Source organism: Aegilops tauschii, chromosome 6 (genome assembly GCF_002575655.3).
Source record: "Aegilops tauschii subsp. strangulata cultivar AL8/78 chromosome 6, Aet v6.0, whole genome shotgun sequence".
NCBI classification, from domain to species: Eukaryota; Viridiplantae; Streptophyta; class Magnoliopsida; order Poales; family Poaceae; genus Aegilops; species Aegilops tauschii.
The window spans coordinates 474138715-474153160 of NC_053040.3; positions in this window are offsets into that span (position 1 = coordinate 474138715).

Below are 14446 nucleotides of genomic sequence, written 5' to 3' on the forward strand. Positions count from 1 at the left end.
TAAATTTTGGCGCTGTTATACCCTAACTACATAACCCCCTATCATCAATTCATCCCAAACTTTAGCCCATTCCCCCATTTCACACCCTGATCGCCATAGTAGATTTGCCTCACCGCTGCCAACTCGATCTCTCTGTCACGACCGTTCTCTCCGATTGACGGCGACGGCGATCTTATCGGTTGTCATTGCATGCGCCGAGCAGACGTACGGCATGTTGTTGCCGTGCCACCCGCGCTGTCCTCAACTCTCTCCGTCACCGTCGCCGCCGTCCTTGCGTCTCCTCCTTATCCATTCCTCTTCTGTGGGTGGATGAGCTCTCAGCTCAGTGGTCAGGGGGCAGTGCTTAGCCGGCGCGTGTTCGAACCTCGGTTCTTACACGGGTCTCACATTTCCTTTTTTATTATAAAAATCAGTAGGGGCTTCTTCCCCTACTGGTCTAGTTTTTTTGTTGCCGTGAAATAACCCTAGTTCCTACTTGGTAGAGGTAGATCAACTCACAATTTCTAATTTTTTAATCATATATATGTATGCTTCCAGGTTTGATATGACACAGTATGATTTGGGCATCTGATTTAATTCCTTGCATGCAACAATGACTCAAGCACATGGTTCTTCTATGGTTCTACCAAAGTCAAACAATCCTCGTTAGGAAACTGTATGCATATTTGTTGATAAATGAAATTGGCTATTAGCTTTGCAATGTCTGTGTTAAATTTCATACTGTTAATTTTCCTACGTTAAGCTTATTCTACTTAGGCCTCCTTTGGTTCATAGGGTAGGAAAATCGCAGGAATAGGAAAGTCATAGGAAATGAGATGACATGTATCTCAAATCCTATGAGTAGGAATAGGAAAGGAGATGACCTTTGATTCACATCGTAGGATTTTTTCTATTGAGTCTAGGCTAATGTTTAAACCTGGAGGATAGGAAGAATTCCTCCATAGGAATAGGATTTCATTCCTACAAACCAAAGGGCTCTAAAAGAATTTTTCCTATAAAAACCCTATTTTATGAAATTCCTACAAGATTCCTCTAAACCAAAGGAGGCCTTATTGTTTGCAACCAGAGTTTTCTACACACATGTTGCTATTGTGACCTTTTAGTTTACAACACAAAACACTTATTTTGATAAGAGTGTCTTACGCAGTACTGTAACTAAAATGTCACATCAGTAGAGACACTATATTTTAGTTGCAATAAGCAAAGATAGTGAAAGGAGGTGTACGACGAGGACCCTACAAGTGCATCATTTATAAGTCTTTAAAATTTGTTAAATCCATATGAACTACTTACTACATTCTTGTGCAAATATATCTATATTGTAGATCTGACCGTGTCGCCCCTCTTCACCTATAACATGAGAAGATGGCACTCTTTCCAGTGATTTGAAGGACTCATTGGAATGTGAAATATGCAACGTCACCGACCTTACTTATCTTAAAAATATTGCATATATTGACCCTAGACACACTGTAGATTTTAGCACTTTGTCTCTTACTGTTGGATATGTATAAATCTATTTATAAAATGCAATGCAAATGTGACATGAATGTAGATGTGTGTATGGAACATGTTGTGAATGTGTACTTTGAATGTTGTTTAAATAGGAAAACATGACGATCAATAATAAAATGAATGAAAAGCATCAAAGGGACGGTTCTGCTTTAGACATTTCAGAAATGAAAAACAGGTTGATCTCTCACAAAAGGATGATCGCACAGCATCATTAAGTATGCTTTTTGCCATCACGGTGGACTACGATAAATAGATTATCTAAACTTATCGATTTCATCGCTTGGCTAACAAACTTTTACTCCCACAAAAGTCCTCAAACATATTGCTTAGTTGACAGCTACAAAAGATGAGCACAACACAATTTAGTAAGCGCAAAGATGAGCCTCAGCACCAACTGCCATACTCCCTCCGTCCTTGTACTAAAGCAGCGACACTTATTTTAGGACGGAGAGAGTATTACTTAGTTGACATCTAGAAAATTAAGATACTAGTTTTTACTACTATTAGGGGCTTTGGCATTTCTCCATTGAAGCAATCAAGTTAATTTTTTTAGCACTAAAACACTATTTGGTCTATGTTAGAATATCATATGTCCTATATAATCACACATGATTAAAAGAATACATGAGTTTAGAACAAATAGTGTTGACACCATAAAAATAAAAGGAATTATAGCAATAGATTTGAGAAGTTTCATTGTAGTGTGTAGAAAAATCATATGAATATCAATCATGTGAATCAAACGTCCTGGCAATTTGTTTCCATAAGGATCATCCCCTAAAGTTTCTATAAAACTCCTTTGAATCAAACGAGGAGCCCTAATTGTACACTCATGACTTACCTTTTTTTGTGCAAAAAAGACGCCGGATCTATTATATATGTTCGCCAGAAATACAGAGTACCCAAACATAATAAGAGTTATATCGAGCTCCTGGACCACCGAATGACCACTACCGCCATCAGAACGAGCAACCGACGCGCCGCTCTTGCCGCTGCCTTATCAGAATCAACCTGACCTTGTCGATGAGAGCTAGAAAGTTTTTGTGCACATGCCCTAAGGACCAGCGTTCCAAAGCTGCAGTTGTCGCCATTGAACCCTTGAATAGATCCAAAGCGTCTGACATGAAATCTCACTATCTTACACATACGTCAAGAAACTCAAACCTTAGGCCAACACCAATGCACGACCCCAAATGGTCCGGCCGCGTCCGTTTGGGGCTAAACGGACACAAATTAAACCGCGACCCAATGCGCCGGAGCAAACGGAAAAACATCCGTTTTTTGTCCACTTTCGACCCATTTCCAGCGCAAATTTGGGTCGCATTTGTGTCGAAACGGACATGCGTGGACGGGCGGGACACGTGCCCTTGTTCTTCCTTGGCCCGCCCAATGGGAACACAAACGCTCCAATTTCTCGTCCACTCCGTCCTCCCCCGCTGCCGCCCCCACCATAGCCGCAGTTGCCCATTTTACGGCCGCCTCCTCGATGTCCAGCCCGGGCCATCGAAAGCACGACCACCGGATTTATGCCTCTCTCGCCCATTGCCGGCGCACAACCGGTATATTTGTGGTTGCCGCCGGCCGTCGGATATGGCGCATCCGCCACCTAATGGGACGCATCCGGTCGCCGGTGACCGCGCCTTGCCATGGATTGGCCGGGTACCGGACCGAACAGCCCGGGAAATGCCTCCGCGCCGCATGCAGGTATTGGCTCCGCCTCTAGCCGCTCGGATCTATCTTGTAGCCGGTTCACCGGCAAAGACACGCCCGGCCGTCGCCCGGGCACGGCGCTGGCCCAGCGGCTCATCGGCTCACCGTTATCGGTCATAAAGTGGACTGCCTGCAGCATGTCGTGCGCCTCGTTTCTACCACGTCGGAACATCCCGGATGGTTGTTCTTCAAGTGCAAAAGAGATGGGGTATGTGTTGGGGAACGTAGCATGCAATTTCAAAAAAAATCCTACGCTCACGCAAGATCTATCTAGGAGATGCATAGCAACGAGAGGGGAGAGTGTGTCCACGTTCCCTCGTAGACCGAAAGCGGAAGCGTTATGTTAACGCGGTTGATGTAGTCAAACATCTTCACGATCCAACCGGTCCAAGTACCGAACGTACGACACCTCCGTGTTTTGCACACGTTCAGCTCGATGACGTTCCTCGAACTCTTGATTCAGCAAAGTGTCGAGGGAGAGTTCCGTCAGCACGATGGCGCGGTGATGGTGATGGTGAAGTGATCCGCGCAGGGCTTCGCCTAAGCACTACGTGAATATGACCAGAGGAGTAAACTGTGGAGGGGAGCACCGCACACGGCTAAGAGAACTATTTGTGTGTCTTTGGGGTGCCCCCTGCCCATGTATATAAAGGAGGGGAGGAGGAGGAGGCCGGCCAGGGGGCACGCGCCATGGGGGGGAGTCCTACTAGGAGTAGGATTCGCCCCCCCTTTTTCCTTTCTTCCATCGGAGGGAAAAGGAAGGAGAGGGAGAGGGAAAGGGAAAGGGGGGCCGCGCCCCTCCTCCTTGTCCTAGTCGGACTCCCTAGGAGGGGTGCGCGCGCCACCCCCCCCCCCCCCCCCCCCGCGGGCTTCCCTCTCTCTCCCTTAGGCCCATGTTGGCCCAACACTTCCCCGGGGGGTTCCGGTAACCCCTCGGTACTCCGGAAAAATACCCAAACCACTCGAAACCATTCTGATGTCCGAATACAACCTTCCAATATATGAATCTTTACATCTCGACCATTTCGAGACTCCTCGTCATGTCCGTGATCTCATCCGGGACTCCGAACAAACTTCGGTCACCAAAACACATAACTCATAATACAAATCGTCATCTAACGTTAAGCGTGCGGACCCTATGGGTTCGTGAACTATGTAGACATGATCGAGACACATCTCCGGTCAATAACCAATAGCGGAACCGGGATGCTCATATTGGCTCCTACATACTCTACGAAGATCTTTATCGGTCAAACCACATAACAGCATACGTCATTTCCTTTGTCATCGGTATGTTACTTGCCCGAGATTCGATCGTCGGTATCATCATACCTAGTTCAATCTCATTACCGGCAAGTCTCTTTACTTGTTCCGTAATGCATCATCCCGTAACTACCTCATTAGTCACATTGCTTGCAAGGCTTATAGTGATGTGCATTACCGAGAGGGCCCAGAGATACCTCTCCGATACACGGAGTGACAAATCCTAATCTTGATCTATGCCAACCCAACAAACACCTTCGGAGACACTTGTAGAGCATCTTTATAATCACCCAGTTACGTTGCGACATTTGATGGCACACAAGGTGTTCCTCTGGTATTCGGGAGTTGCATAATCTCATAGTTAAAGGAATATGTATAAGTCATGAAGAAAGCAGTAGCAATAAAACTTAACGATCATTATGCTAAGCTAACGGATGGGTCTTGTCCATCACATCGCCATGTGATTTAACACTAATAGTTCAAATCTTTATGTGATTAACACCCATAGTTCACAACGCCATGTGATCAACACCCAAAGGGTTTACTAGATTCAATAATCTAGTTCACACCACTATGTGATTAACACCCGAAGAGTACTAAGGTGTGATCATGTTTTGCTTGTGAGAGAAGTTTAGTCAACGGGTCTGCCACATTCAGATTCATATGTATTTTGCAAATTTCTATGTCTATAATGCTCTGCACAGAGCTAGTGTAGCTAATTGCTCCCACTTTCAATATGTATCCAGATTGAGACTCAAAGTCATCCAGATCGGTGTCAAAGCTTGCATCGACGTAACTCTTTACAATGAACTCTTTATCACCTACATAACCGAGAAATATCTCCTTAGTCTTCTAAGGATAAATTTGACCGCTGTCCAGTGATCTACTCCTGGATCACTATTGTACCCCTTTGCCAAACTCATGGCAAGGTACACAATAGGTCTGGTATATAGCATGGCATACTTTATAGAACCTATGGCTGAGGCATAGGGAATGACTTTCATTCTCTCTCTATCTTCTGTCGTGGTCGGGTTTTGAGTCTTACTCAACTTCATACCTTAATTACAACTCAGGCAAGAACCTTCTTTGACTGATCCATTTTGAACTCCTTCAAAATCTTATCAAGGTATGTACTCATCGAAAGTCTTATCAAGTGTCTTGATCTATCTCTATAGATCTTGATGCCCAATATGTAAGCAGCTTCACCGAGGTCTTTCTTTGAAAAACTCCTTACAAACACTCCTTTATGCTTTCCAGAAAATTCTACATCATTTCTGATCAACAATATGACATTCATATATACTTATCAGAAAGGTTGTAGTGCTCTCACTCACTTTCTTGTAAATACAGGCTTCACCACAAGTCTGTCTAAAACCATATGCTTTGATCACCTTATCAAAGCGTATATTCCAACTCCGAGATGCTTGCACCAATCCATAGATGGATCGCTGGAGTTTGCACACTTTGTTAGCACCTTTAGGATCGACAAAACCTTCTGGTTGCATCATATACAACTCTTTTTTAAGAAATCCATTAAGGAATGTAATTTTGATATCCATTTGCCAGATTTCATAAAATGCGGCAATTGCTAACATGATTCGGACAGACTTAAGCATCGCTATGAGTGAGAAAATCTCATCGTAGTCAACACCTTGAACTTGTCAAAAACCTTTTTCGACAAGTCTAGCTTTGTAGATAGTAACACTACTATCAGCGTCCGTCTTCCTCCTGAAGATCCATTTATTCTCTATGGCTTGCGGATCTTCGGGAAAGTCAACCAAAGTCCATACTTTGTTCTCATACATGGATCCTATCTCAGATTTCATGGCGTCAAGCCATTTTGCGGAATCTGGGCTCATCATCGCTTCCTCATAGTTCGTAGGTTCATCATGGTCTAGTAACATGACTTCCAGAACAGGATTACCGTACCACTCTGGTGCGGAACGTGCTCTGGTTGACCTACGAGGTTTGGTAGTAACTTGATCTGAAGTTTCATGGTCCTCATCATTAGCTTCCTCACTAGTTAGTGTAGGAATTACGGGAACGGTTTTCCGTGATGGGCTACTTTCCAATTCGAGATAAGGTACAATTACCTCATCAAGTTCTACTTTCCTCCCACTCACTTCTTTCAAGAGAAACTCCTTCTCTAGAAAGGATCCATTCTTAGCAACAAATATCTTGCCTTCGGATCTGTGATAGAAGGTGTACCCAACAGTTATTTTTGGGTATCCTATGAAGACGCACTTCTCCGATTTGGGTTCGAGCTTATCAGGCTGAAACTTTTTCACATAAGCATCGCAACCCCAAACTTTTAAGAAACGACAGCTTAGGTTTCTTTCCAAACCATAGTTCATACAGTGTCGTCTCAACGAATTTAGATGGTGCACCATTTAACATGAATGCAGATGTCTCTAATGTATAACCCCAAAACGATAGTGGTAAATCGGTAAGAGACATCATAGATCGCACCATATGTAATAAATACGGTCACGACATTCAGACACACCATTACGCTGTGGTGTTCCAGGTGGCGTGAGTTGTGAAACTATTCCACATTGTTTTAAATGAAGGCCAAACTCGTAACTCAAATATTCGCCTCCGCGATCAGATCGTAGAAACTTTATTTTCTTGTTACGATGATTCTCCACTTCACTCTGAAATTCTTTAAACTTTTCAAATGTTTCAGACTTGTGTTTCATTAAGTAGATATACCCATATCTACTTAAATCATTTGTGAAGGTTAGAAAATAACGATACCGTCTGTGAGCCTCAACACTCTTCGGACCGCATACATCGGTATGTATTATTTCCAGTAAGTCAGTGGCTCACTCCATTGTTCTGGAGAACGGAGTCTTAGTCATCTTTCCCATGAGGCATGGTTTGCAAGCATCAAATGATTCATAATCAAGTGATTCCAAAAGTCCATCCACATGGAGTTTCTTCATGCGCTTTCCACCAATACGACCTAAACGGAAGTGCCACAAATATGTTGCACTATCATTATCAACTTTGTATCTTTTTTCATCAATATTATGTATATGTGTATCATTACGATCGAGATTCAATAAACCATTCACATTGGGTGTATGACCATAGAAGGTTTTATTCATGTAAATAGAACAACAATTATTCTCTGACTTAAATGAATAACCGTATTGCAATAAACATGATCAAATCATATTTATGCTCAACGCAAACATCAAATAACATTTATTTAGGTTCAACATTAATCCCGAAGGTAGAGGGCGTGTGCGATGGTGATCTTATCAACCTTGGAATCACTTCCAACACACATCATCACCTTGCCCTTAACTAGTCTCTGTTCATTTTGCAACTCCTATTTTGAGTTACTAATCCTAGCAATTGAACCGATATCAAATACCCAGGGGTTACTATTGAAAGAACATGCGGTGCCCCCATGTTTGGTTTTGGTAATTGATGACAATCTCTATGGACTAATGGTTGCCTTGAGTTATATTTGAAGGATTTGTCCATAGGCATTTCTTGAAGTTCATGTGTTGGTTTCAAGGAGTTTATGTGGTGACCAAGGTGTTATTAAGGAATTATCCAAAGATTGGTCATGTGAGAGTTGAGCTTATTGCAAGCATGTCTTGGAGAAGAAGATTGTGTGATCATTCATGTATATCTTCAAGACATCATCCAAATGAAGAGAGTTGAAAAGATTCAAGGTTGATCAAGACTAAGTCAAGAGTGAATCAACTTGATCAACTCACAAAGCGTAGAAGATGTACCGAGAGGGATCAAGCGATCCCATGGTGTGGTAAGCATTGTCAATTATGCTTTGTGTACTAACCCATGATCTTCGTGAGAGTTCTTTGTGGGGTTAGGTTGCGGTGTGCAAGTTCAAGTGAAGCATCATGAAGAGATCAAATGCTTGAAGCTTGCCGTCCATTGTGGTGACAATGGACTTGTGAAGATGTTGCGGTGTGCAAGTTCAAGTGAAGCATCATGAAGAGATCAAATGCTTGAAGCTTGTCGTCCATTGTGGTGACAATGGACTTTTGAAGATGTGCGGAAGAGTGGCTCACCCATAGTGGAGTATGGGGGTGCAATCAACTAGTCTTCATCGAGCCAACGCGACCAAGAAAGGTGGTCCAACTTGAGGGAGTCAAGATCGTCATCATCTAGCTCAAGTGGACCATGTGCAAGGCAAATGTTTGCCCTTGATAGGTTTTCTATTTTACCGGTCTCATGATGGTAGTTGGGAGACCGGGTTATAGGATTGATTGCCGTACTATCAAGGGGGGCTCTCGATGAGTAGCTTGATCGTATCATTCGTAGAGAGCTCAAACCATTGCATCCTTGCATCATCTTTCTTGGTTCTTGTTTGGTTTTTCTCTTTGTGAGTTTTGGAGCTTATGGTCATCTTGATGACAAGCTTGAGTTCATCGAAAGCGGAGTTCACTCGCATCTTCTATGATGTTTTCGATGTTGGAAGGTTATGCCGATTCTTCTCGGTTGGAGGTTTCACTCCTCTATTTGTTGGCATACCTCCCCTGCCTCTTCTTACTATAACCAGTCGCTGCTTTGATGCTACTCGTCTTCCTCTATCCAACAAGGTTGAGTTTGCTCAATTCGGAGCTCATATGCAGAAGTTATGGCAGTTTTGGTCCCAGCGGTAGTACCGCGGGCCGGAGCGGTAGTACCGCTTGGGTGCTACAAGCGGTAGTACCGCTCTAGAGCGGTAGTACCGCTGGTAGCCCCCAGCCGTAGTACCGCTGCGGTCTCGTGCTAGTACCGCCTCGATTCGAGGGGTCTTTTTTCGTGTCGGGTTTTACGGTACTAGCCGCGGCAGTGGGGGCCGTAGTATCGCTCGTATGCGGTAGTACCGCCCTGACCACCGCGGTAGTACCGCTCTGGCCCCAGCGGCAGTACCGCAGGGGGGAGCGGTAGTACCGCTGGCCAAGCGGTAGTACCGCTCTCTGCGGGGGTGGTGTGGGGGGTAACGGTTGGATTGTTCCCCCCACTATATAAGGAGGTCTTCTTCCCCAATGAACCTTATCTCTTGAGCTCGTGTTCTTCCCCCATTGTTGACCTTCTTCGAGCTTGCTAACTCTCAATCCCTCCATGGATTCTTGCTAGTTTTTGAGGGAAAAGAGAGAGGAGATCTAGATCCACATTTCCACCAATCACTTTCTCTTCTATGTGAGGGGAACCCCTTGGATCTAGATCTTGGAGTTCTTGGTGTTCTCCTTCTTGTTCTTCCTCTCTTTTTCCTCCCTAGCATTAGTTGCTTCGGTGGGATTTGAGAGAGAAGGACTTGGGCACTCCATGTGCCCTTGCCATTGCATTTGGTGCATCGGTTTGAGTTCTCCACGGTGATACGTGGAAGTTACAAGTTGAGAAGCTTATTACTCTTGGGTGCTTGGTGCCCTTGAGCTTGTTCCTCTTGGGTGCTTGGGCGCCCTAGATGGTTGGTGGTGTTCGGAGCTTAATCATTGTGGTGTAAAGCTCCGGGCAAGCGTCGGAGTCTCCAATTAGGTTGTGGAGATCGCCCCGAGCAATTTGACGGGTACCGGTGACCGCCCCCAAGGGTTGCCAAAGTGTACGGGTTTGGTGACCGCCCCCAAGGGTTGCCATTTGTACGGGTTCGGTGACCGCCCTCAAGGGTCCCTTAGTGGAATCACGTCATCTTGCATTGTGCGAGGGCGTGAGGAGATTACAGTGGCCCTAGTGGCTTCTTGGGGAGCATTGTGCCTCCACACCGCTCCAAACGGAGATTAGCATCCGCAAGGGTGTGAACTTCGGGATACATCGTCGTCTCCGCGTGCCTCGGTTATCTCTTACCCGAACCCTTTACTTATGCACTTTACTTTGTGATAGCCATATTGTTTCTTGTCATATATCATGCTATCACTTAGTTGTTTATCTTGCTTAGCATAAGTTGTTGGTGCACATAGGTGAGCCTAGTTGTTGTAGGTTTTGTGCTTGACAAATTAACCGCTAGGTTTATTCCGCATTTGTTCAAGCCTCAACCGTAATTATTTTAAAGCGCCTATTCACCCCCCTCTAGGCGACATCCACGATCTTTCAACTATGAACACTAGTAAAGTACACATCAATAACATGTATATCAAATATACCTTTGTTCACTTTGCCATCCTTCTTATCCGCCAAGTATTTGGGGCAGTTCCGCTTCCAGTGACCATTTCCTTTGCAGTAGAAGCACTCAGTTTCAGGCTTGGGTCTAGCTTTGGGCTTCTTCATGGGAGCGGCAACTTGTTTGTTGTTTTTCTTGAAGTTCCCTTTCTGTCCCCTGCCTTTTTTCTTGAAACTAGTGGTCTTGTTAACCATCAACACTTGATGCTCTTTCTTAATTTCTACCTTTGCTGATTTCAGCATTGCGAAGAGCTTGGGAATCATTTTCGTCATACTTGCATATTATACTTCATCACGAAGTTCTAGTAGCTTGGTGATAGTGACTAGAGAACTCTGTCAATCACTATCTTATCTGGAAGATTAACTCCCACTTGATTCAAGTGATTGTAGTACCCAGACATTCTGAGCACATGCTCACTGGCTGAGCTATTCTCCTCCATCTTGTAGGCAAAGTACTTGCTAGATGTCTCATACCTTTCGACACGGGCATGAGTCTGAAATACCAATTTCACCTCTTGGAACATCTCATATGTTCCACGGTGTTCAAAACGTCTTTGAAGCCCCGATTCTAAGCCGTAAAGCATGGCGCACTAAACTATCAAGTACTCATCATATTGAGCTTGTCAAATGTTCATAACGTCTACATCAGCTCCTACAACAGGTCTTTCACCTAGCGGTGCATCAAGGACATAATTCTTCTGTGCAGCAATGAGGATAAACCTCAGATCACTGACCCAGTCCGCATCATTGCTACTATTATCTTTGAACTTATTTTTCACTAGGAACATATAAGAATATATAGGAGCTATATCGTGAGCTATTGATTTACATAGATATGCAAATACTATCAGGACTAATTTCATAATAAATTAAGTTCAATTAATCAAGTTACTTAAAAACTCCCACTTAGATAGACATCCCTCGAATCATCTAAATGATCACGTGATCCATATCAACTAAACCATGCCTAATCATCATGTGAGATGGAGTAGTCTTCAATGGTGAACATCTCTATGTTGATCATATCTACTATATGATTCACGTTCGACCTTTCGGTCTCCAGTGTTCCGGGGCCATGTCTGTACATGCTAGGCTCGTCAAGTTTAACCCGAGTATTCCGCATGTGCAAAACTGTCTTGCACCCGTTGTATGTGAACGTAGAGCTTATCACACCCGATCATCACGTGGTGTCTCGGCACGACGAACTGTCGCAACCATGCATACTCAAGGAGAACACTTATACCTTGAAATTTTAGTGAGGGATCATCTTATAATGCTACCGTCGTACTAAGCAAAATAAGATGCATAAAAGATAAACATCACATGCAATCAAAAATATGTGACATGATATGGCCATTATCATCTTGTGCCTTCGATCTCCATCTCCAAAGCACCGTCATGATCTCCATCATCACCGGCACGACACCTTGATCTCCATCGTAGCGTCGTGGTTGTCTCGCCAACTATTGCTTCTACAACTATCGCTAACACATAGTGATAAAGTAAAGCAATTACATGGCGTTTACATTTCATACAATAAAGCGACAACCATAAGGCTCCTGCCAGTTGCCGATAACTTCTACAAAACATGATCATCTCATACATCAATGTATATCACATCATGTCTTGACCATATCACATCACAACATGCCCTGCAAAAACAAGTTAGACGTCCTCTACTTTGTTGTTGCAAGTTTTACGTGGCTGCTACGGGCTTCTAGCAAGAACTGTTCTTACCTACGCATCAAAACCACAATGGTGATTTATCAAGTTTGTTGTTTTAACCTTCAACAAGGACCGGTCGCAGTCAAATTCGATTCAACTAAAGTTGGAGAAACAGACACCCGCCAGCCACCTTTATGCAAAACTAGTTGCATGTCTGTCGGTGGAACCGGTCTCATGAACGTGGTCATTTAAGGTTGGTCTGAGCCGCTTCATCCAACAATACCGCCGAATCAAAATAAGACATTGGTGGTAAGCAGTATGACGATCACCGCCCACAACTCTTTGTGTTCTACTCGTGCATATCGTCTACGCATAGACCTGGCTCGGATGCCACTGTTGGGGAACGTAGCATGCAATTTCAAAAAAAAATCTACGCTCACGCAAGATCTATCTAGGAGATGCATAGCAACGAGAGGGGAGAGTGTGTCCATGTACCCTCGTAGACCGAAAGCGAAGCGTTATGTTAACGCGGTTGATGTAGTCGAACGTCTTCACGATCCAACCGATCCGAGTACCGAACGTACGACATGGTGACGGTGATGGTGAAGTGATCCGCGCAGGGCTTCGCCTAAGCACAACGTGAATATGACCGGAGGAGTAAACTTTGGAGGGGGCACCGCACACGGCTAAGAGAACTATTGATGTGTCTTTGGGGTGCCCCCTGCCCACGTATATAAAGGAGGGGAGGAGGAGGAGGCCGGCTAGGGGGCGCGCGCCATGGGGGGGGAGTCCTACTAGGAGTAGGATTCCCCCCCCCCCTTTTCCTTTCTTCCACCGGAGGGAAAATGAAGGAGAGGGAGAGGGAAAGGGAAAGGGGGGCCGCTCCCCTCCTCCTTGTCCTATTTGGACTCCATAGGAGGGGAGCGCGCGCCACCCCCCGCGGGCTTCCCTCTCTCTCCCTTAGGCCCATGTTGGCCCAACACTTCCCCGGGGGGTTCCGGTAACCCCTCGGTACTCCGGAAAAATACCCGAACCACCCGAAACCATTTCGATGTCCGAATACAACCTTCCAATATATGAATCTTTACATCTTGACCATTTCAAGACTCCTTGTCATGTCCGTGTTCTCATCCGGGACTCCGAAAAAACTTCGGTCACCAAAACACATAACTCATAATACAAATCATCATCGAACGTTAAGCGTGCGGACCCTACGGGTTCATGAACTATGTAGACATGATCGAGACAAATCTCCGGTCAATAACCAATAGCGGAACCGGGATGCTCATATTGGCTCCTACATATTCTACGAAGATCTTTATCGGTCAAACCGCATAACAGCATACGTCATTTCCTTTGTCATCGGTATGTTACTTGCCCGAGATTCGATCGTCGGTATCATCATACCTAGTTCAATCTCGTTACCGGCAAGTCTCTTTACTCGTTCCGTAATGCATCATCCCGTAACTAACTCATTAGTCACATCGCTTGCAAGGCTTATAGTGATGTGCATTACCGAGAGGGCCCAGAGATACCTCTCCGATACACGGAGTGACAAATCCTAATCTTGATCTATGCCAACCCAACAAAAACCTTTCGAGACACCTGTAGAGCATCTTTATAATCACTCAGTTACGCTGTGACGTTTGATAGCACACAAGGTGTTCCTACGGTATTCAGGAGTTGCATAATCTCACTGTCAAAGGAATATGTATAAGTCATGAAGAAAGCAGTAGCAATGAAAGTTAACGATCATTATGCTAAGCTAACGGATGGGTCTTATCCATCACATCATTCTCCTAATGATGTGATCCGGTTCATCAAATGACAACACATGTCTATGGTTAGGAAACTTAACCATCTTTGATTAACGAGCTAGTCTAGTAGAGGCTTACTAGGGCACTGTGTTTTGTCTATGTATCCACACATGTATCAAGTTTTCGGTTAATACAATTTTAGCATGAATAATAAACATTTATCATGATATAAGAAAATATAAAATAACAACTTTATTATTGCCTCTAGGGCATATTTCCTTCAGTATGTGCTTCTTTTGATTCGGTTGCGCTTACCGGATTCAGCGCATTTTTGGTAGCTCATTGCTTACTCAAATTTGTGTGTAGGATGGGTGCAAATTGTGGTATTGAGAAGAAGATTACATAGCATGAAATTT